Below are 22914 nucleotides of genomic sequence, written 5' to 3' on the forward strand. Positions count from 1 at the left end.
GCACTAGTGTGACTAGACAACAGTCCAATAGCCACGTTTAGGATGCCACTAGGTACACTTAGTGTTTGCTAGTATAATGGCTTAGTTATAATGAGTTGGAGTGTGCAATGCAGGTAGAGGTGCTGCAAATGTCTTTGCACTAGTGTGACTAGACAAATGTCCAATAGCCACGTTTAGGATGCCACTAGGTACACTTAGTGTTTGCTAGTATAATGGCTTAGTTATAATGAGTTGGAGTGTGCAATGCAGGTAGAGGTGCTGCAAATGTCTTTGCACTAGTGTGACTAGACAAATGTCCAATAGCCACGTTTAGGATGCCACTAGGTACACTGAGTGTTTGCTAGTATAATGGCTTAGTTATAATGAGTTGGAGTGTGCAATGCAGGTAGAGGTGCTGCAAATGTCTTTCCACTAGTGTGACTAGACAACAGTCCAATAGCCACGTTTAGGATGCCACTAGGTACACTTAGTGTTTGCTAGTATACTGGCTTAGTTATAATGAGTTGGAGTGTGCAATGCAGGTAGAGGTGCTGCAAATGTCTTTGCACTAGTGTGACTAGACAAATGTCCAATAATAGCCACGTTTAGGATGCCACTAGGTACACTGAGTGTTTGCTAGTATAATGGCTTAGTTATAATGAGTTGGAGTGTGCAATGCAGGTAAAGGTGCTGCAAATTTCTTTGCACTAGTGTGACTAGACAACAGTCCAATAGCCACGTTTAGGATGCCACTAGGTACACTTAGTGTTTGCTAGTATAATGGCTTAGTTATAATGAGTTGGAGTGTGCAATGCAGGTAGAGGTGCTGCAAATGTCTTTGCACTAGTGTGACTAGACAAATGTCCAATAGCCACGTTTAGGATGCCACTAGGTACACTTAGTGTTTGCTAGTATAATGGCTTAGTTATAATGAGGTGGAGTGTGCAATGCAGGTAGAGGTGCTGCAAATGTCTTTGCACTAGTGTGACTAGACAACAGTCCAATAGTCACGTTTAGGATGCCACTAGGCACACTGAGTGTTTGCTAGTATAATGGCTTAGTTATAATGAGTTGGAGTGTGCAATGCAGGTAGAGGTGCTGCAAATGTCTTTGCACTAGTGTGACTAGACAACAGTCCAATAGCCACGTTTAGGATGCCACTAGGTACACTGAGTGTTTGCTAGTATAATGGCTTAGCTATAATGAGTTGGAGTGTGCAATGCAGGTAGAGGTGCTGCAAATGTCTTTGCACTAGTGTGACTAGACAACAGTCCAATAGCCACGTTTGGGATGCCACTAGGTACACTGAGTGTTTGCTAGTATAATGGCTTAGTTATAATGAGTTGGAGTGTGCAATGCAGGTAGAGGTGCTGCAAATGTCTTTGCACTAGTGTGACTAGACAAATGTCCAATAGCCACAATTAGGATGCCACTAGGTACACTGAGTGTTTGCTAGTATAATGGCTTAGTTATAATGAGTTGGAGTGTGCAATGCAGGTAGAGGTGCTACAAATGTCTTTGCACTAGTGTGACTAGACAACAGTCCAATAGCCACGTTTAGGATGGCACTAGGTACACTGAGTGTTTGCTAGTATAATGGCTTAGTTATAATGAGTTGGAGTGTGCAATGCAGGTAGAGGTGCTGCAAATGTCTGTGCACTAGTGTGACTAGACAAATGTCCAATAGCCACGATTAGGATGCCACTAGGTACACTGAGTGTTTGCTAGTATAATGGCTTAGTTATAATGAGTTGGAGTGTGCAATGCAGGTAGAGGTGCTGCAAATGTCTTTGCACTAGTGTAACTAGACAACAGTCCAATACCCACGTTTAGGATGCCACTAGGTACACTTAGTGTTTGCTAGTATAACGGCTTAGTTATAATGAGTTGGAGTGTGCAATGCAGGTAGAGGTGCTGCAAATGTCTTTGCACTAGTGTGACTAGACAAATGTCCAATAGCCACGTTGAGGATGCCACTAGGTACACTTAGTGTTTGCTAGTATAATGGCTTAGTTATAATGAGTTGGAGTGTGCAATGCAGGTAGAGGTGCTGCAAATGTCTTTGCACTAGTGTGACTAGACAACAGTCCAATAGCCACGTTTAGGATGCCACTAGGTACAGTGAGTGTTTGCTAGTATAATGGCTTAGTTATAATGAGTTGGAGTGTGCAATGCAGGCAGAGGTGCTGCAAATTTCTTTGCACTAGTGTGACTAGACAACAGTCCAATAGCCACGTTTAGGAGGCCACTAGGTACACTGAGTGTTTGCTAGTATAATGGCTTAGTTATAATGAGTTGGAGTGTGCAATGCAGGTAGAGGTGCTGCAAATGTCTTTGCACTAGTGTGACTAGACAAATGTCCAATAGCCATGTTTAGGATGCCACTAGGTACACTGAGTGTTTGCTAGTATAATGGCTTAGTTATAATGAGTTGGAGTGTGCAATGCAGGTAGAGGTGCTGCAAATGTCTTTGCACTAGTGTGACTAGACAACAGTCCAATAGCCACGTTTAGGATGCCACTAGGTACACTGAGTGTTTGCTAGTATAATGGCTTAGTTATAATAAGTTGGAGTGTGCAATGCAGGTAGAGGTGCTGCAAATGTCTTTGCACTAGTGTGACTAGACAAATGTCCAATAGCCACGTTTAGGATGCCACTAGGTACACTGAGTGTTTGCTAGTATAATGGCTTAGTTATAATGAGTTGGAGTGTGCAATGCAGGTAGAGGTGCTGCAAATTTCTTTGCACTAGTGTGACTAGACAAATGTCCAATAGCCACATTTAGGATGCCACTAGGTACATTGAGTGTTTGCTAGTATAATGGCTTAGTTATAATGAGTTGGAGTGTGCAATGCAGGTAGAGGTGCTGCAAATGTCTTTGCACTAGTGTGACTAGACAACAGTCAAATAGCCACGTTTAGGATGCCACTAGGTACACTGAGTGTTTGCTAGTATAATGGCTTAGTTATAATGAGTTGGAGTGTGCAATGCAGGTAGAGGTGCTGCAAATGTCTTTGCACTAGTGTGACTAGACAAATGTCCAATAGCCACGTTTAGGATGCCACTAGGTACACTTAGTGTTTGCTAGTATAATGGCTTAGTTATAATGAGTTGGAGTGTGCAATGCAGGTAGAGGTGCTGCAAATGTCTTTGCACTAGTGTGACTAGACAAATGTCCAATAGCCACGTTTAGGATGCCACTAGGTACACTGAGTGTTTGCTAGTATAATGGCTTAGTTATAATGAGTTGGAGTGTGCAATGCAGGTAGAGGTGCTGCAAATTTCTTTGCACTAGTGTGACTAGACAAATGTCCAATAGCCACGTTTAGGATGCCACTAGGTACACTGAGTTTTTGCTAGTATAATGGCTTTGTTATAATGAGTTGGAGTGTGCAATGCAGGTAGAGGTGCTGCAAATTTCTTTGCACTAGTATGACTAGACAAATGTCCAATAGCCACGTTTAGGATGCCACTAGGTACACTGAGTGTTTGCTAGTATAATGGCTTAGTTATAATGAGTTGGAGTGTGCAATGCAGGTAGAGGTGCTGCAAATGTCTTTGCACTAGTGTGACTAGACAAATGTCCAATAGCCACGTTTAGGATGCCACTAGGTACACTTAGTGTTTGCTAGTATAATGGCTTAGTTATAATGAGTTGGAGTGTGCAATGCAGGTAGAGGTGCTGCAAATGTCTTTGCACTAGTGTGACTAGACAAATGTCCAATAGCCACGTTTAGGATGCCACTAGGTACACTTAGTGTTTGCTAGTATACTGGCTTAGTTATAATGAGTTGGAGTGTGCAATGCAGGTAGAGGTGCTGCAAATGTCTTTGCACTAGTGTGACTAGACAAATGTCCAATAGCCACGTTTAGGATGCCACTAGGTACACTGAGTGTTTGCTAGTATAATGGCTTAGTTATAAAGAGTTGGAGTGTGCAATGCAGGTAGAGGTGCTGCAAATTTCTTTGCACTAGTGTGACTAGACAACAGTCCAATAGCCACGTTTAGGATGCCACTAGGTACACTTAGTGTTTGCTAGTATAATGGCTTGGTTATAATGAGTTGGAGTGTGCAATGCAGGTAGAGGTGCTGCAAATGTCTTTGCACTAGTGTGACTAGACAAATGTCCAATAGCCACGTTTAGGATGCCACTAGGTACACTGAGTGTTTGCTAGTATAATGGCTTAGTTATAATGAGTTGGAGTGTGCAATGCAGGTAGAGGTGCTGCAAATGTCTTTGCACTAGTGTGACTAGACAACAGTCCAATAGCCACGTTTAGGATGCCACTAGGTACACTGAGTGTTTGCTAGTATAATGGCTTAGTTATAATGAGTTGGAGTGTGCAATGCAGGTAGAGGTGCTGCAAATGTCTTTGCACTAGTGTGACTAGACAAATGTCCAATAGCCACGTTTAGGATGCCACTAGGTACACTGAGTGTTTGCTAGTATAATGGCTTAGTTATAATGAGTTGGAGTGTGCAATGCAGGTAGAGGTGCTGCAAATTTCTTTGCACTAGTGTGACTAGACAACAGTCCAATAGCCATGTTTAGGATGCCACTAGGTACACTTAGTGTTTGCTAGTATAATGGCTTAGTTATAATGAGTTGGAGTATGCAATGCAGGTAGAGGTGCTGCAAATGTCTTTGCACTAGTGTGACTAGATAACAGTCCAATAGCCACGTTTAGGATGCCACTAGGTACACTGGGTGTTTGCTAGTATAATGGCTTAGTTATAATGAGTTGGAGTGTGCAATGCAGGTAGAGGTGCTGCAAATGTCTTTGCACTAGTGTGACTAGACAAATGTCCAATAGCCACGTTTAGGATGCCACTAGGTACACTGAGTGTTTGCTAGTATAATGGCTTAGTTATAATGAGTTGGAGTGTGCAATGCAGGTAGAGGTGCTGCAAATGTCTTTGCACTAGTGTGACTAGACAACAGTCCAATAGCCACGTTTAGGATGCCACTAGGTACACTGAGTGTTTGCTAGTATAATGGCTTAGTTATAATGAGTTGGAGTGTGCAATGCAGGTAGAGGTGCTGCAAATGTCTTTGCACTAGTGTGACTAGACAACAGTCCAATAGCCACGTTTAGGATGCCACTAGGTACTCTGAGTGTTTGCTAGTATAATGGCTTAGTTATAATGAGTTGGAGTGTGCAATGCAGGTGGAGGTGCTGCAAATTTCTTTGCACTAGTGTGACTAGACAACAGTCCAATAGCCACGTTTAGGATGCCACTAGGTACACTGAGTGTTTGCTAGTATAATGGCTTAGTTATAATGAGTTGGAGTGTGCAATGCAGGTAGAGGTGCTGCAAATGTCTTTGCACTAGTGTGACTAGACAAATGTCCAATAGCCACGTTTAGGATGCCACTAGGTACACTTAGTGTTTGCTAGTATAATGGCTTAGTTATAATGAGTTGGAGTGTGCAATGCAGGTAGAGGTGCTGCAAATGTCTTTGCACTAGTGTGACTAGACAACAGTCCAATAGCCACGTTTAGGATGCCACTAGGTACACTGAGTGTTTGCTAGTATAATGGCTTAGTTATAATGAGTTGGAGTGTGCAATGCAGGTAGAGGTGCTGCAAATGTCTTTGCACTAGTGTGACTAGACAAATGTCCAATTGCCACGTTTAGGATGCCACTAGGTACACTGAGTGTTTGCTAGTATAATGGCTTAGTTATAATGAGTTGGAGTGTGCAATGCAGGTAGAGGTGCTGCAAATTTCTTTGCACTAGTGTGACTAGACAACAGTCCAATAGCCACGTTTAGGATGCCACTAGGTACACTTAGTGTTTGCTAGTATAATGGCTTAGTTATAATGAGTTGGAGTGTGCAATGCAGGTAGAGGTGCTGCAAATGTCTTTGCACTAGTGTGACTAGACAAATGTCCAATAGCCACGTTTAGGATGCCACTAGGTACACTTAGTGTTTGCTAGTATAATGGCTTAGTTATAATGAGTTGGAGTGTGCAATGCAGGTAGAGGTGCTGCAAATGTCTTTGCACTAGTGTGACTAGACAAATGTCCAATAGCCACGTTTAGGATGCCACTAGGTACACTTAGTGTTTGCTAGTATAATGGCTTAGTTATAATGAGTTGGAGTGTGCAATGCAGGTAGAGGTGCTGCAAATGTCTTTGCACTAGTGTGACTAGACAAATGTCCAATAGCCACGTTTAGGATGCCACTAGGTACACTGAGTGTTTGCTAGTATAATGGCTTAGTTATAATGAGTTGGAGTGTGCAATGCAGGTAGAGGTGCTGCAAATGTCTTTGCACTAGTGTGACTAGACAAATGTCCAATAGCCACGTTTAGGATGCCACTAGGTACACTTAGTGTTTGCTAGTATAATGGCTTAGTTATAATGAGTTGGAGTGTGCAATGCAGGTAGAGGTGCTGCAAATGTCTTTGCACTAGTGTGACTAGACAAATGTCCAATAGCCACGTTTAGGATGCCACTAGGTACACTTAGTGTTTGCTAGTATACTGTCTTAGTTATAATGAGTTGGAGTGTGCAATGCAGGTAGAGGTGCTGCAAATGTCTTTGCACTAGTGTGACTAGACAAATGTCCAATAGCCACGTTTAGGATGCCACTAGGTACACTGAGTGTTTGCTAGTATAATGGCTTAGTTATAATGAGTTGGAGTGTGCAATGCAGGTAGATGTGCTGCAAATTTCTTTGCACTAGTATGACTAGACAACAGTCCAATAGCCACGTTTAGGATGCCACTAGGTACACTTAGTGTTTGCTAGTATAATGGCTTAGTTATAATGAGTTGGAGTGTGCAATGCAGGTAGAGGTGCTGCAAATGTCTTTGCACTAGTGTGACTAGACAAATGTCCAATAGCCACGTTTAGGATGCCACTAGGTACACTTAGTGTTTGCTAGTATAATGGCTTAGTTATAATGAGTTGGAGTGTGCAATGCAGGTAGAGGTGCTGCAAATGTCTTTGCACTAGTGTGACTAGACAAATGTCCAATAGCCACGTTTAGGATGCCACTAGGTACACTGAGTGTTTGCTAGTATAATGGCTTAGTTATAATGAGTTGGAGTGTGCAATGCAGGTAGAGGTGCTGCAAATTTCTTTGCACTAGTTTGACTAGACAACAGTCCAATAGCCACGTTTAGGATGCCACTAGGTACACTTAGTGTTTGCTAGTATACTGTCTTAGTTATAATGAGTTGGAGTGTGCAATGCAGGTAGAGGTGCTGCAAATGTCTTTGCACTAGTGTGACTAGACAAATGTCCAATAGCCACGTTTAGGATGCCACTAGGTACACTGAGTGTTTGCTAGTATAATGGCTTAGTTATAATGAGTTGGAGTGTGCAATGCAGGTAGATGTGCTGCAAATTTCTTTGCACTAGTGTGACTAGACAACAGTCCAATAGCCACGTTTAGGATGCCACTAGGTACACTTAGTGTTTGCTAGTATAATGGCTTAGTTATAATGAGTTGGAGTGTGCAATGCAGGTAGAGGTGCTGCAAATGTCTTTGCACTAGTGTGACTAGACAAATGTCCAATAGCCACGTTTAGGATGCCACTAGGTACACTTAGTGTTTGCTAGTATAATGGCTTAGTTATAATGAGTTGGAGTGTGCAATGCAGGTAGAGGTGCTGCAAATGTCTTTGCACTAGTGTGACTAGACAAATGTCCAATAGCCACGTTTAGGATGCCACTAGGTACACTGAGTGTTTGCTAGTATAATGGCTTAGTTATAATGAGTTGGAGTGTGCAATGCAGGTAGAGGTGCTGCAAATTTCTTTGCACTAGTTTGACTAGACAACAGTCCAATAGCCACGTTTAGGATGCCACTAGGTACACTTACTGTTTGCTAGTATAATGGCTTAGTTATAATGAGTTGTAGTGTGCAATGCAGGTAGAGGTGCTGCAAATGTCTTTGCACTAGTATGACTAGACAACAGTCCAATAGCCACGTTTAGGATGCCACTAGGTACACTTAGTGTTTGCTAGTATAATGGCTTGGTTATAATGAGTTGGAGTGTGCAATGCAGGTAGAGGTGCTGCAAATTTCTTTGCACTAGTGTGACTAGACAAATGTCCAATAGCCACGTTTAGGATGCCACTAGGTACACTGAGTGTTTGCTAGTATAATGGCTTAGTTATAATGAGTTGGAGTGTGCAATGCAGGTAGAGGTGCTGCAAATATCTTTGCACTAGTGTGACTAGACAACAGTCCAATAGCCACGTTTAGGATGCCACTAGGTACACTGAGTGTTTGCTAGTATAATGGCTTAGTTATAATGAGTTGGAGTGTGCAATGCAGGTAGAGGTGCTGCAAATGTCTTTGCACTAGTGTGACTAGACAAATGTCAAATAGCCACGTTTAGGATGCCACTAGGTACACTGAGTGTTTGCTAGTATAATGGCTTAGTTATAATGAGTTGGAGTGTGCAATGCAGGTAGAGGTGCTGCAAATTTCTTTGCACTAGTGTGACTAGACAACAGTCCAATAGCCACGTTTAGGATGCCACTAGGTACACTTAGTGTTTGCTAGTATAATGGCTTAGTTATAATGAGTTGGAGTGTGCAATGCAGGTAGAGGTGCTGCAAATGTCTTTGCACTAGTGTGACTAGATAACAGTCCAATAGCCACGTTTAGGATGCCACTAGGTACACTGGGTGTTTGCTAGTATAATGGCTTAGTTATAATGAGTTGGAGTGTGCAATGCAGGTAGAGGTGCTGCAAATGTCTTTGCACTAGTGTGACTAGACAACAGTCCAATAGCCACGTTTAGGATGCCACTAGGTACACTGAGTGTTTGCTAGTATAATGGCTTAGTTATAATGAGTTGGAGTGTGCAATGCAGGTAGAGGTGCTGCAAATGTCTTTGCACTAGTGTGACTAGACAACAGTCCAATAGCCACGTTTAGGATGCCACTAGGTACACTTAGTGTTTGCTAGTATACTGGCTTAGTTATAATGAGTTGGAGTGTGCAATGCAGGTAGAGGTGCTGCAAATGTCTTTGCACTAGTGTGACTAGACAAATGTCCAATAGCCACGTTTAGGATGCCACTAGGTACACTGAGTGTTTGCTAGTATAATAGCTTAGTTATAATGAGTTGGAGTGTGCAATGCAGGTAGAGGTGCTGCAAATGTCTTTGCACTAGTGTGACTAGACAACAGTCCAATAGCCACGTTTAGGATGCCACTAGGTACACTGAGTGTTTGCTAGTATAATGGCTTAGTTATAATGAGTTGGAGTGTGCAATGCAGGTAGAGGTGCTGCAAATTTCTTTGCACTAGTGTGACTAGACAACAGTCCAATAGCCACGTTTAGGATGCCACTAGGTACACTTAGTGTTTGCTAGTATAATGGCTTAGTTATAATGAGTTGGAGTGTGCAATGCAGGTAGAGGTGCTGCAAATTTCTTTGCACTAGTGTGACTAGACAAATGTCCAATAGCCACATTTAGGATGCCACTAGGTACACTGAGTGTTTGCTAGTATAATGGCTTAGTTATAATGAGTTGGAGTGTGCAATGCAGGTAGAGGTGCTGCAAATGTCTTTGCACTAGTGTGACTAGACAACAGTCCAATAGCCACGTTTAGGATGCCACTAGGTACACTGAGTGTTTGCTAGTATAATGGCTTAGTTATAATGAGTTGGAGTGTGCAATGCAGGTAGAGGTGCTGCAAATGTCTTTGCACTAGTGTGACTAGACAAATGTCCAATAGCCACGTTTAGGATGCCACTAGGTACACTGAGTGTTTGCTAGTATAATGGCTTAGTTATAATGAGTTGGAGTGTGCAATGCAGGTAGAGGTGCTGCAAATGTCTTTGCACTAGTGTGACTAGACAACAGTCCAATAGCCACGTTTAGGATGCCACTAGGTACACTGAGTGTTTGCTAGTATAATGGCTTAGTTATAATGAGTTGGAGTGTGCAATGCAGGTAGAGGTGCTGCAAATGTCTTTGCACTAGTGTGACTAGACAAATGTCCAATAGCCACGTTTAGGATGCCACTAGGTACACTGAGTGTTTGCTAGTATAATGGCTTAGTTATAATGAGTTGGAGTGTGCAATGCAGGTAGAGGTGCTGCAAATGTCTTTGCACTAGTGTGACTAGACAAATGTCCAATAGCCACGTTTAGGATGCCACTAGCTACACTGAGTGTTTGCTAGTATAATGGCTTAGTTATAATGAGTTGGAGTGTGCAATGCAGGTAGAGGTGCTGCAAATTTCTTTGCACTAGTGTGACTAGACAACAGTCCAATAGCCACGTTTTGGATGCCACTAGGTACACTTAGTGTTTGCTAGTATAATGGCTTAGTTATAATGAGTTGGAGCGTGCAATGCAGGTAGAGGTGCTGCAAATGTCTTTGCACTAGTGTGACTAGACAAATGTCCAATAGCCACGTTTACGATGCCACTAGGTACACTGAGTGTTTGCTAGTATAATGGCTTAGTTATAATGAGTTGGAGTGTGCAATGCAAGTAGAGGTGCTGCAAATGTCTTTGCACTAGTGTGACTAGACAAATGTCCAATAGCCACGTTTAGGATGCCACTAGGTACACTTAGTGTTTGCTAGTATAATGGCTTAGTTATAATGAGTTGGAGTGTGCAATGCAGGTAGAGGTGCTGCAAATGTCTTTGCACTAGTGTGACTAGACAAATGTCCAATAGCCACGTTTAGGATGCCACTACGTACACTTAGTGTTTGCTAGTATAATGGCTTAGTTATAATGAGTTGGAGTGTGCAATGCAGGTAGAGGTGCTGCAAATGTCTTTGGTCTAGTGTGACTAGACAAATGTCCAATAGACACGTTTAGGATGCCACTAGGTACACTGAGTGTTTGCTAGTATAATGGCTTAGTTATAATGAGTTGGAGTGTGCAATGCAGGTAGAGGTGCTGCAAATGTCTTTGCACTAGTGTGACTAGACAACAGTCCAATAGCCACGTTTAGGATGCCGCTAGGTACACTGAGTGTTTGCTAGTATAATGGCTTAGTTATAATGAGTTGGAGTGTGCAATGCAGGTAGAGGTGCTGCAAATGTCTTTGCACTAGTGTGACTAGACAACAGTCCAATAGCCACGTTTAGGATGCCACTAGGTACACTTAGTGTTTGCTAGTATAATGGCTTAGTTATAATGAGTTGGAGTGTGCAATGCAGGTAGAGGTGCTGCAAATGTCTTTGCACTAGTGTGACTAGACAAATGTCCAATAGCCACGTTTAGGATGCCACTAGCTACACTGAGTGTTGCTAGTATAATGGCTTAGTTATAATGAGTTGGAGTGTGCAATGCAGGTAGAGGTGCTGCAAATTTCTTTGCACTAGTGTGACTAGACAACAGTCCAATAGCCACGTTTTGGATGCCACTAGGTACACTTAGTGTTTGCTAGTATAATGGCTTAGTTATAATGAGTTGGAGCGTGCAATGCAGGTAGAGGTGCTGCAAATGTCTTTGCACTAGTGTGACTAGACAAATGTCCAATAGCCACGTTTACGATGCCACTAGGTACACTGAGTGTTTGCTAGTATAATGGCTTAGTTATAATGAGTTGGAGTGTGCAATGCAGGTAGAGGTGCTGCAAATGTCTTTGCACTAGTGTGACTAGACAAATGTCCAATAGCCACGTTTAGGCTGCCACTAGGTACACTTAGTGTTTGCTAGTATAATGGCTTAGTTATAATGAGTTGGAGTGTGCAATGCAGGTAGAGGTGCTGCAAATGTCTTTGCACTAGTGTGACTAGACAAATGTCCAATAGCCACGTTTAGGATGCCACTAGGTACACTTAGTGTTTGCTAGTATAATGGCTTAGTTATAATGAGTTGGAGTGTGCAATGCAGGTAGAGGTGCTGCAAATGTCTTTGCTCTAGTGTGACTAGACAAATGTCCAATAGACACGTTTAGGATGCCACTAGGTACACTGAGTGTTTGCTAGTATAATGGCTTAGTTATAATGAGTTGGAGTGTGCAATGCAGGTAGAGGTGCTGCAAATGTCTTTGCACTAGTGTGACTAGACAACAGTCCAATAGCCACGTTTAGGATGCCGCTAGGTACACTGAGTGTTTGCTAGTATAATGGCTTAGTTATAATGAGTTGGAGTGTGCAATGCAGGTAGAGGTGCTGCAAATGTCTTTGCACTAGTGTGACTAGACAAATGTCCAATAGCCACGTTTAGGATGCCACTAGGTACACTGAGTGTTTGCTAGTATAATGGCTTAGTTATAATGAGTTGGAGTGTGCAATGCAGGTAGAGGTGCTGCAAATGTCTTTGCACTAGTGTGACTAGACAACAGTCCAATAGCCACGTTTAGGATGCCACTAGCTACACTGAGTGTTTGCTAGTATAATGGCTTAGTTATAATGAGTTGGAGTGTGCAATGCAGGTAGAGGTGCTGCAAATTTCTTTGCACTAGTGTGACTAGACAAATGTCCAATAGCCACGTTTAGGATGCCACTAGGTACACTGAGTGTTTGCTAGTATAATGGTTTAGTTATAATGAGTTGGAGTGTGCAATGCAGGTAGAGGTGCTGCAAATGTCTTTGCACTAGTGTGACTAGACAAATGTCCAATAGCCACGTTTAGGATGCCACTAGGTACACTTAGTGTTTGCTAGTATAATGGCTTAGTTATAATGAGTTGGAGTGTGCAATGCAGGTAGAGGTGCTGCAAATGTCTTTGCACTAGTGTGACTAGACAAATGTCCAATAGCCACGTTTAGGATGCCACTAGGTACACTTAGTGTTTGCTAGTATAATGGCTTAGTTATAATGAGTTGGAGTGTGCAATGCAGGTAGAGGTGCTGCAAATGTCTTTGCACTAGTGTGACTAGACATATGTCCAATAGCCACGTTTAGGATGCCACTAGGTACACTGAGTGTTTGCTAGTATAATGGCTTAGTTATAATGAGTTGGAGTGTGCAATGCAGGTAGAGGTGCTGCAAATGTCTTTGCACTAGTGTGACTAGACAACAGTCCAATAGCCACGTTTAGGATGCCGCTAGGTACACTGAGTGTTTGCTAGTATAATGGCTTAGTTATAATGAGTTGGAGTGTGCAATGCAGGTAGAGGTGCTGCAAATGTCTTTGCACTAGTGTGACTAGACAAATGTCCAATAGCCACGTTTAGGATGCCACTAGGTACACTGAGTGTTTGCTAGTATAATGGCTTAGTTATAATGAGTTGGAGTGTGCAATGCAGGTAGAGGTGCTGCAAATGTCTTTGCACTAGTGTGACTAGACAACAGTCCAATAGCCACGTTTAGGATGCCGCTAGGTACACTGAGTGTTTGCTAGTATAATGGCTTAGTTATAATGAGTTGGAGTGTGCAATGCAGGTAGAGGTGCTGCAAATGTCTTTGCACTAGTGTGACTAGACAAATGTCCAATAGCCACATTTAGGATGCCACTAGGTACACTGAGTGTTTGCTAGTATAATGGCTTAGTTATAATGAGTTGGAGTGTGCAATGCAGGTAGAGGTGCTGCAAATGTCTTTGCACTAGTGTGACTAGACAAATGTCCAATAGCCACGTTTAGGATGCCACTAGGTACACTGAGTGTTTGCTAGTATAATGGCTTAGATATAATGAGTTGGAGTGTGCAATGCAGGTAGAGGTGCTGCAAATGTCTTTGCACTAGTGTGACTAGACAACAGTCCAATAGCCACGTTTAGGATGCCGCTAGGTACACTGAGTGTTTGCTAGTATAATGGCTTAGTTATAATGAGTTGGAGTGTGCAATGCAGGTAGAGGTGCTGCAAATGTCTTTGCACTAGTGGGACTAGACAAATGTCCAATAGCCACATTTAGGATGCCACTAGGTACACTGAGTGTTTGCTAGTATAATGGCTTAGTTATAATGAGTTGGAGTGTGCAATGCAGGTAGAGGTGCTGCAAATGTCTTTGCACTAGTGTGACTAGACAACAGTCCAATAGCCACGTTTAGGATGCCGCTAGGTACACTGAGTGTTTGCTAGTATAATAGCTTAGTTATAATGAGTTGGAGTGTGCAATGCAGGTAGAGGTGCTGCAAATGTCTTTGCACTAGTGTGACTAGACAAATGTCCAATAGCCACGTTTAGGATGCCACTAGGTACACTGAGTGTTTGCTAGTATAATGGCTTAGTTATAATGAGTTGGAGTGTGCAGAGGACAGGAGGGTACAGTGCCAGGATTGTGGGGCTCTGGGTAGAGGAATGGAAGCCTGCCTTTCTATTCCCTCCTAATAGGGAAATGCAGGGAGGAAATCCCTGACCTTGGCTACACAGACGCTGTCGCTGTTTTCAGGACCTGTCACCTTAACTCTGACCCTGCCCGTACGAGCCCTTAAAAGGACTGATGGAAAGTGCTATCCCTATACTGTCCAGCGCTGTGTATGGAGCGCATACAGCAGTATCGGCGATATGAGCTGCGCCAGTGATGTCTGACACCAAGGACGCAGAAGAGATAATGGCGTCCTGGAGGAAAATGTCCGTTTTTATAATGCAGGGACATGTGACATGGACATCCTATCACACATGCCGTTGCTTCTCTGGCTAAAAGTCCACTTAGCTGTGTGTGTGTCTGGGATTGGCTGACATGCTGGACCGCCCCACAAGACGCGCGCGCTTAGGGAAGGAAGACAAGAAAAAAAAAAAAAAATGGCGATCGCCATTATACAAACAGCAGTGATCTGAAGGCGCTGTTCACGCACACTATACACTGAAATGTCATAATAGTGTGAGTCACAGAGTGACTTACACTATTACAGCGGAAAGCCAGCTAGGAATTAGCTGTTTTTTTGCTGCTAGAACCGTTCTCGAACGTTTCTAGAACTATCGAGCTTTTGCAAAAAGCTCGAGTTCTAGTTCGATCTAGAACAGGCCCCAAAATCACTCGAGCCTAGAACTGGAGAACCACGAACCTCGAACCGCGCTCAACTCTAATCCCGGCCTACATGGCCTTCTGCATAGGGCACGGTGTAATGCCTGCCTGGATCGACACACTCAGATGGGCTGTAAAGTATAGGCTAGAGGGAAGCCACTCACCAAGCAGGACCCCCAGAAACCTTAAACCCTTTAACCCCAATACAGGGATTTGGAATTACCCAGGGCCCAAGGTGATCAATACCTGTGGAAAGCTGCAGTCCGAGAGAGTAGTAGTCAGGCAGGGTCAAAACATTAATTGAGGAACAGGAACAGAATGGGACGGCCAGGACTTAATCAGAAAACAAGCAGAGGTGAAATGCGGATTGGCCAACGAGGTACATAAACAGCAGGCAGGACAAGTATTCAGGAAACAAGAACACAAAATCACAAAACAGAACTGGGGGTAACAGTAACCAGAGGTTCATAGCTATGTGTGGCAGTGGTCAGCAGACAGGATGGGCCTAAAAAAGAGTGTGGTGTCGTCCCATTGATTGTAGCTGAATGATGGCACTTCATCTGTGAGACACCCACCACCTACATTCAGCCACTGGTTATGCATATCTGAAGGTAACGCAGCACAGTGGGTGAGCATAATCTGCATCCACCTGCGCCGCTGGCATCGACTCCTCTCCCATCATCAGCACTATGCACGAAAGGAGCACGGTGTCACCTGGCGACCGGAGTACAAATTGATGGAGCGGACTCCGGTGGTGACTTAACAGCAGTGTACGGCAATGAGGCAAACCTGGCAGCGGGCTTTCGTCAGGGCAATGTGACACACGTGCCTTGTATGGCTCATGTGTGGAATCAGATTCTCCAGCAATTTTTAAACCACCATCCCGGCCTACATGGCCTTGGGCAGCGGGCACGCTCGCTATGTGCTCACTTCCATCGTTTGCATCCAGCAGCTCAACAAGTTTCATCGCTACAGAAGTCTTTTGGTCTGGCGGTTAAACACCTGAAATGCGATGTGCCGACATGCAGGAATTTGAAACAGCACATGTTGCAGCGTCTGTGGCAGCCCCGCCGAGCCCTGCTGCAATACGTTATGACGTATACCCTGGTCTAACTTGATCCAGAGGTGGTGCAGATCACGCTGCTGGAGTGGTGTCAGATCAAGGACCTATGCACCCTTCTGCACAGTTTACAAATGTCGACGAAGATGTTTAGCCCTGGCGATGCCATTCTCAGCGTGACAATTCTGGTCATCTACATGATGGAGCACACTGTAAGCATTATTCGGAGTCAGGTGTTGGGACAAGAGGAAGGGGAGGAAGTACAGGAGGAGTCATATCCAGAAGTGATAACAAGATCTCCAAGGTCCAGACGGTCAGCGGCGCTAGACGACAGTCATGGGACGGTGGGGGAGAGGGATTAACAAGGGCGCATAGTATCAGCAAAACTGTTAAGGAAAGTGCAGGAGCCCATGAAGAAATGGAGGACGAACTGGCGATGGGCATGGAAGACTCAGCAGATGAGTGAGAGCTTGCTCACATTTTGGTTGTGCGAGGTTAAGGGGAGAGGGAAGAGGAAGGAGGTACGATTCTCACCTCTCCGCCACCAACACAGCAAGGACTTGGTCCTCCTGGATGCACAAGTCAATAGAGCACCTTCTTGATGCACTACCCACAACAAGCAAATGTTTTAAATGCTTTTTTCTCAACTGTGTTCACACAGGAAAAACATATGCCCCGGGAAATGCAGAGTGATAATGTAAACGCTTCATTAAGTATGACCTGCCTAACCCAGGAAGAAGTGCAGAACTGACTTAGTAACATTAAAATTGACAAATCACCAGGCCCTGATGGCATTCAGAGTACTTCAAATTATTCCATGAACAAAATTTATAAAAAAATATAAATTTATTGGTTAAAACTAAACACACATATATAAAATCAGACACACATAGACCACATAATAAAGGGAGGGCGTAAGTGGGTGGCCAAGGGAGCCCAAATCCTGATGCAGTTATACAATCAATTCATCAAAACAGTGTTTACATGCATAATAAAGTCAGAATAGACATTTGTTCAGATGAGTAGAGATACAATTCATAACTGGCAAAATATTACGTCAGTGTGCAATATTAACCTCACAATGTATACATAAATTCACTATATCCAGAAGAAAGACACAAGTTTGTCATATAAATTTCTGAGGTCACATGTAATATAAAGATGTCAATAAATTACTTCTAATATGATGGCAGATGATACCCCTTAGTGTAAACTGCAACAGTGGCAAAGAGTGGAGGAACCACTCACTCATATATGATATGGCATAATAGACACTATTTAAATCCCCAAAGTAGAGAAAAAGGGGTCATTAACCAACATTAGAGAAACCACAATGAAAAAGTGTAAAGCCAGAATCCTAGATGTAGTATCAGAAAACTCATCAAACAGCATCAATTATAACCAGTGTAATGGAATCAATACCAAAGCTCAACCAAGGCCAAAAAGGAGTTAATAGCCCACCCTCACCAAACACTCCACACTCCAACGATCGTTTCGCAACCGCTTCGTCAGGGAGTGAGGTGGGTGGGCTCGTGGGCATCTTAAATACCTGTACGGCAGCTGTGTCTAATGAAAAACCGGACGACACCATGATTATCGGGCGGCGCGACTCGCGCATGCGCAGAGCCACAACTCCGTGCCCGGATATCCGCCTACGTCCACCAAGGGCGCCACAGTCGCCGTTGATGATGCAGGCAAAACACCCACACACGGACCGCAACCCGCGCATGCGCAGTCACGCCGCACAGTGTCGACCGCCGCCATCTTAGTAAAGGTATGCCAGGCATATCACAGCCAAATATATCAGGAGGAGGAGAAATAGAAGCGCAATAGCAGAGATAATATTTATTGATAACATATCTATCACATATTTGCCCGGTAATAGGTATTGCGAAGTGGACAGAAAGTGCACAAATTAGTAATCGTGCATTGCATAAATATTATACTTGAATTCATGTGTGAATTTACATCATTAATAACATCAATTATCCATATCATCTCAAATATCAGAAATAGCAATGGCTATACATAGGAATCCATAGCCATATGCATGATGACAGATGTGTACACACAAGTTTTTATATTTTTATTTTAACATAGCATAGATCAAATATATTAACGAAAACACCCATATGAAATATGTATCATAAACCTATAAATGTGTAACCATACATATATAGGTGTCATAACTAGACTTATGTATTCAAACCTATCATCATTGATATTAAACCGTCCGCTTACACACATAATATCAAAAATTACTCTCTCGGTCCATCTCCCAAAACCAATGTGATACAACACCCACAAGCCTCACCACCTACATAAGAGAAAGAACAATGGAGGCGGAATCAAAAGGGGAACTATATCAATAAAATACTATAATAAAGAGATGGCAAAGGCAACGAGATCCAAAGAGACAAACCCTCAAATAAATAAACGTATCATTGGACAGAGCATTCTCATAAGAAACTTGAGAAACCCCACTGATCGTTCAGACCCCTCGGTTTCATGCACTTAAGAAGTGTAATCCACCTACATTCTAACTGACTGAGTTTTTTGAAAAAATCTCCTCTCCTGTTCCCTGGATAAATGCGATCTATCCCACTGAACCTTAATAGATGTGACTGTCCTAGATGGAAATCCCTAAAGTGTCGAGCAAGAGGTTTGAGTTTTGCAATCACAAAAGCCTGGTCTGCTGGAACTTTCTCTGCTGCCTTTATATCTCTAATGTGTTCCTGTATGCGAACACGAAGTTCTCTTGTAGTCATTCCTACATATTGTAGGTTGCATGGACATTTGGCCACATATATGACCATTGATGTTCTGCAATTAATAAAATGCAATATTTTGTATTCACGTTCTTTATTTGAATCTGAAAATGTATTAGTCTTAGAGACATAATGGCAAGCAGTACAGCTCCCACAGGGCCAGCAGCCCCATTTCGGGCCTTTAGACCCAAATAAAAAATTGGTAGAAGAGGACGGTACATGATGGCTATGGACTAGCAAGTCCCTAAGGGTTTTTCCCCGTTTGGCGACAAAATAGGGTTTCTCTGTAACGAAATCAGATAGCGATGGGTCTTCTCTTAAAATAGGCCATGACTTCGTTATAGCACTAGTAAGCTCTCGCCACCTGGATTGATAATTGGAAATAAATCGAGTAATGTCCTTTGATTCTTTTTGCTTCTTGGAGTATAGTAGCGAGTGTCTTCCAATACTTTTTGAAACCTGATATGCGTTATCAATATTGTCCCTCCGGTAGCCACGTTGTGAGAATCTTTTCCTAAGCTCTTCTGCTTGGAGTTCAAAGTCTTCATCCCTATCACAAATCCGCCTGGCGCGGATAAATTGTCCCTTAGGGATAGCTCGAATGACATGGGAAGGGTGGGCAGATCGTGCATGTAAAAGAGAATTCACACTAGTGTCTTTACGAAACACAGTGGTGTGGAGATGACCCTCCACATCGGTTGTAATATGTAGATCTAGAAAGTCGATGGCTGTTTGACTGACGTGATGTGATAGCTTGATGTTCCAAGAATTCATATTCAGATGGTGAAGAAATTGGTCCAGGAGAGATCTCGTACCCTGCCAAATAAACAGCACGTCGTCAATATAACGAATCCAGAGTGCCACCGATGCACAAAAATCATCATTATTTTGGATGAATTCTCTTTCCCATAATCCCAGAAAGAGATTGGCGTAGCATGGGGCACAAGCCGCCCCCATTGCCACGCCCCTCTTCTGTAGGTAGTACCTATCCTTGAACACAAAGTAATTGTGTGATAAAACAAAATTCATCAAGGATAGGAGAAATTCCACCATTTTAGAATCTAAATCCCGGCCATGGAGAAAGAACTCCAAAGCTGACAAACCCAGGTTGTGATTAATACAAGTATATAACGATTCTACATCACAAGTGACTAGAAACATGTCAGGGGTCATGTGTATTCCCTCCAATCTCTGAAGAACTTCCGTGGAATCCCGCACATATGAGGGTAATTCCATTACAATTGGTTTAAGGAAGTAATCTAGTAGTCTAGAGATAGGTTCCAAAAGACCCCCATTTCCGGACACAATTGGTCTACCCGGAGGGTTGTGCAAGTCTTTATGAACTTTGGGTAAAAGATATAAAGTCGGTACCGAGGGACTCTTGATCTTTAAACCCTCCCATGTTTTTTTAGGTAAAATGCCATCATCATATGCTTCATCCAAAATCCTCCCCAAACCTGTTTGAAATATCAGGGTCGGATCTTTTTGTAATTTTTTATAGCATAAAGGGTCTCCCAACTGTCTAAATACTTCCTTTTCATATAATTCATCTGGCCACACCACGATATTACCTCCCTTATCTGCTGGCTTGAAAGTGACCCCCTTCATCTTCCTAAGTTCTCCTAGGGCTTGTCTCTGTTCTTTAGTCAGATTGTCATATGGCCTGTGACCAGGGATTTTAAAAATCTCCCCCACAACCATCTTCACAAAGACCTCAATGGAGGAGCTCATGGAGAGAGGTGGAAAGAAATTACTTTTCTTATTTAAGCAATCCGGGAATTTACCTGGCTGTATCTCCATTTGTTCCAATAAGAGCTCCTCTAGAATCTGTAAGGCCTCCAGTTCTTTCTCTGTTGAAAAAGAGTGGTGAGAAGATTTATTCTGGTGATATTTTTTCAGTAATAATTTTCTAGCGAACAAAAAAGTATCTTTGATCGCTGTAAAATGGTCAAAAGTTGCCATGGGACTAAAACCCAAACCCAAAGAGAGAACGGAAATTTGAGCTGAGGAGAGGGTAATGTTAGATAGATTAATCACCTTGAGAGATCCTCCATCAGCAAATTCCGTTTCTCGATTTTGTAATTTTTGGTCTCTTTTCTTGGCCTTGGTCCGAGTATAATATCTTGATGTCTGAGCCGTAACGTCATATGTCCTACTACTATCAGATTCATAGGAGGTGTCGCTCGCTGCTGTTGATAGTGATGTTGCCCTATCAGCATAAGATCGACTTTTCCATTTGTACACTTGATTCTGTTGATAATCACGTGTATCTCTTAAAAATTTGTTTGTTTTGCTAGACTGGATATCGCCCTCGAATTTAGAGAGGGCTGTATCCAGATCCTGCTGGAACACTCGCATTTGATCTTCAGTCAGTTTGTTCTTAATTTTTGCCTGAAGGGTCTGAATTTTCTCCTCCACTAAAGTTAAGTTTTTCTTATCCACTTCAATGAGGATATCTAGGAACGTAAATGAGCAGATATCACATGCTTCTTCCCACTTCTTAGTCAATGGAGCTTCCTCCATAGGAAATGAGGGGAAGGTTTGTATGCGTAAGCCCCTAGGTATATACCTACGTACTACATATTGCTCAAGTGTGGTTTTGTTCCACCATATTTTAGTGCGTTTCATAATCAACTCTTTTAAGCTCTGTTTGTCTCTCAGAATCTCATCACCATCACCATCACCAATAGCAACGCCACCATCCTTAAAAACCGTGGATAGTTTAGACAGCCAATTGCTATCCCGAGTCCTAAAGTCCATAATGGGGTTTCTCCTAGAAAACACAACAAGAAAGCCTATAATCAGGAGGATATTCATCCCAGTGTACCTCAAAAGGTCAAGTTCAGGAATATAACCAAACACAGAGTACTTCAAATTATTCCATGAACAAAATTTATAAAAAAATATAAATTTATTGGTTAAAACTAAACACACATATATAAAATCAGACACACATAGACCACATAATAAAGGGAGGGCGTAAGTGGGTGGCCAAGGGAGCCCAAATCCTGATGCAGTTATACAATCAATTCATCAAAACAGTGTTTACATGCATAATAAAGTCAGAATAGACATTTGTTCAGATGAGTAGAGATACAATTCATAACTGGCAAAATATTACGTCAGTGTGCAATATTAACCTCACAATGTATACATAAATTCACTATATCCAGAAGAAAGACACAAGTTTGTCATATAAATTTCTGAGGTCACATGTAATATAAAGATGTCAATAAATTACTTCTAATATGATGGCAGATGATACCCCTTAGTGTAAACTGCAACAGTGGCAAAGAGTGGAGGAACCACTCACTCATATATGATATGGCATAATAGACACTATTTAAATCCCCAAAGTAGAGAAAAAGGGGTCATTAACCAACATTAGAGAAACCACATTGAAAAAGTGTAAAGCCAGAATCCTAGATGTAGTATCAGAAAACTCATCAAACAGCATCAATTATAACCAGTGTAATGGAATCAATACCAAAGCTCAACCAAGGCCAAAAAGGAGTTAATAGCCCACCCTCACCAAACACTCCCCACTCCAACGATCGTTTCGCAACCGCTTCGTCAGGGAGTGAGGTGGGTGGGCTCGTGGGCATCTTAAATACCTGTACGGCAGCTGTGTCTAATGAAAAACCGGACGACACCATGATTATCGGGCGGCGCGACTCGCGCATGCGCAGAGCCACAACTCCGTGCCCGGATATCCGCCTACGTCCACCAAGGGCGCCACAGTCGCCGTTGATGATGCAGGCAAAACACCCACACACGGACCGCAACCCGCGCATGCGCAGTCACGCCGCACAGTGTCGACCGCCGCCATCTTAGTAAAGGTATGCCAGGCATATCACAGCCAAATATATCAGGAGGAGGAGAAATAGAAGCGCAATAGCAGAGATAATATTTATTGATAACATATCTATCACATATTTGCCCGGTAATAGGTATTGCGAAGTGGACAGAAAGTGCACAAATTAGTAATCGTGCATTGCATAAATATTATACTTGAATTCATGTGTGAATTTACATCATTAATAACATCAATTATCCATATCATCTCAAATATCAGAAATAGCAATGGCTATACATAGGAATCCATAGCCATATGCATGATGACAGATGTGTACACACAAGTTTTTATATTTTTATTTTAACATAGCATAGATCAAATATATTAACGAAAACACCCATATGAAATATGTATCATAAACCTATAAATGTGTAACCATACATATATAGGTGTCATAA

The sequence above is a fragment of the Anomaloglossus baeobatrachus genome, chromosome 4 (genome assembly GCF_048569485.1).
Source record: "Anomaloglossus baeobatrachus isolate aAnoBae1 chromosome 4, aAnoBae1.hap1, whole genome shotgun sequence".
Classification (NCBI taxonomy): Eukaryota; Metazoa; Chordata; class Amphibia; order Anura; family Aromobatidae; genus Anomaloglossus; species Anomaloglossus baeobatrachus.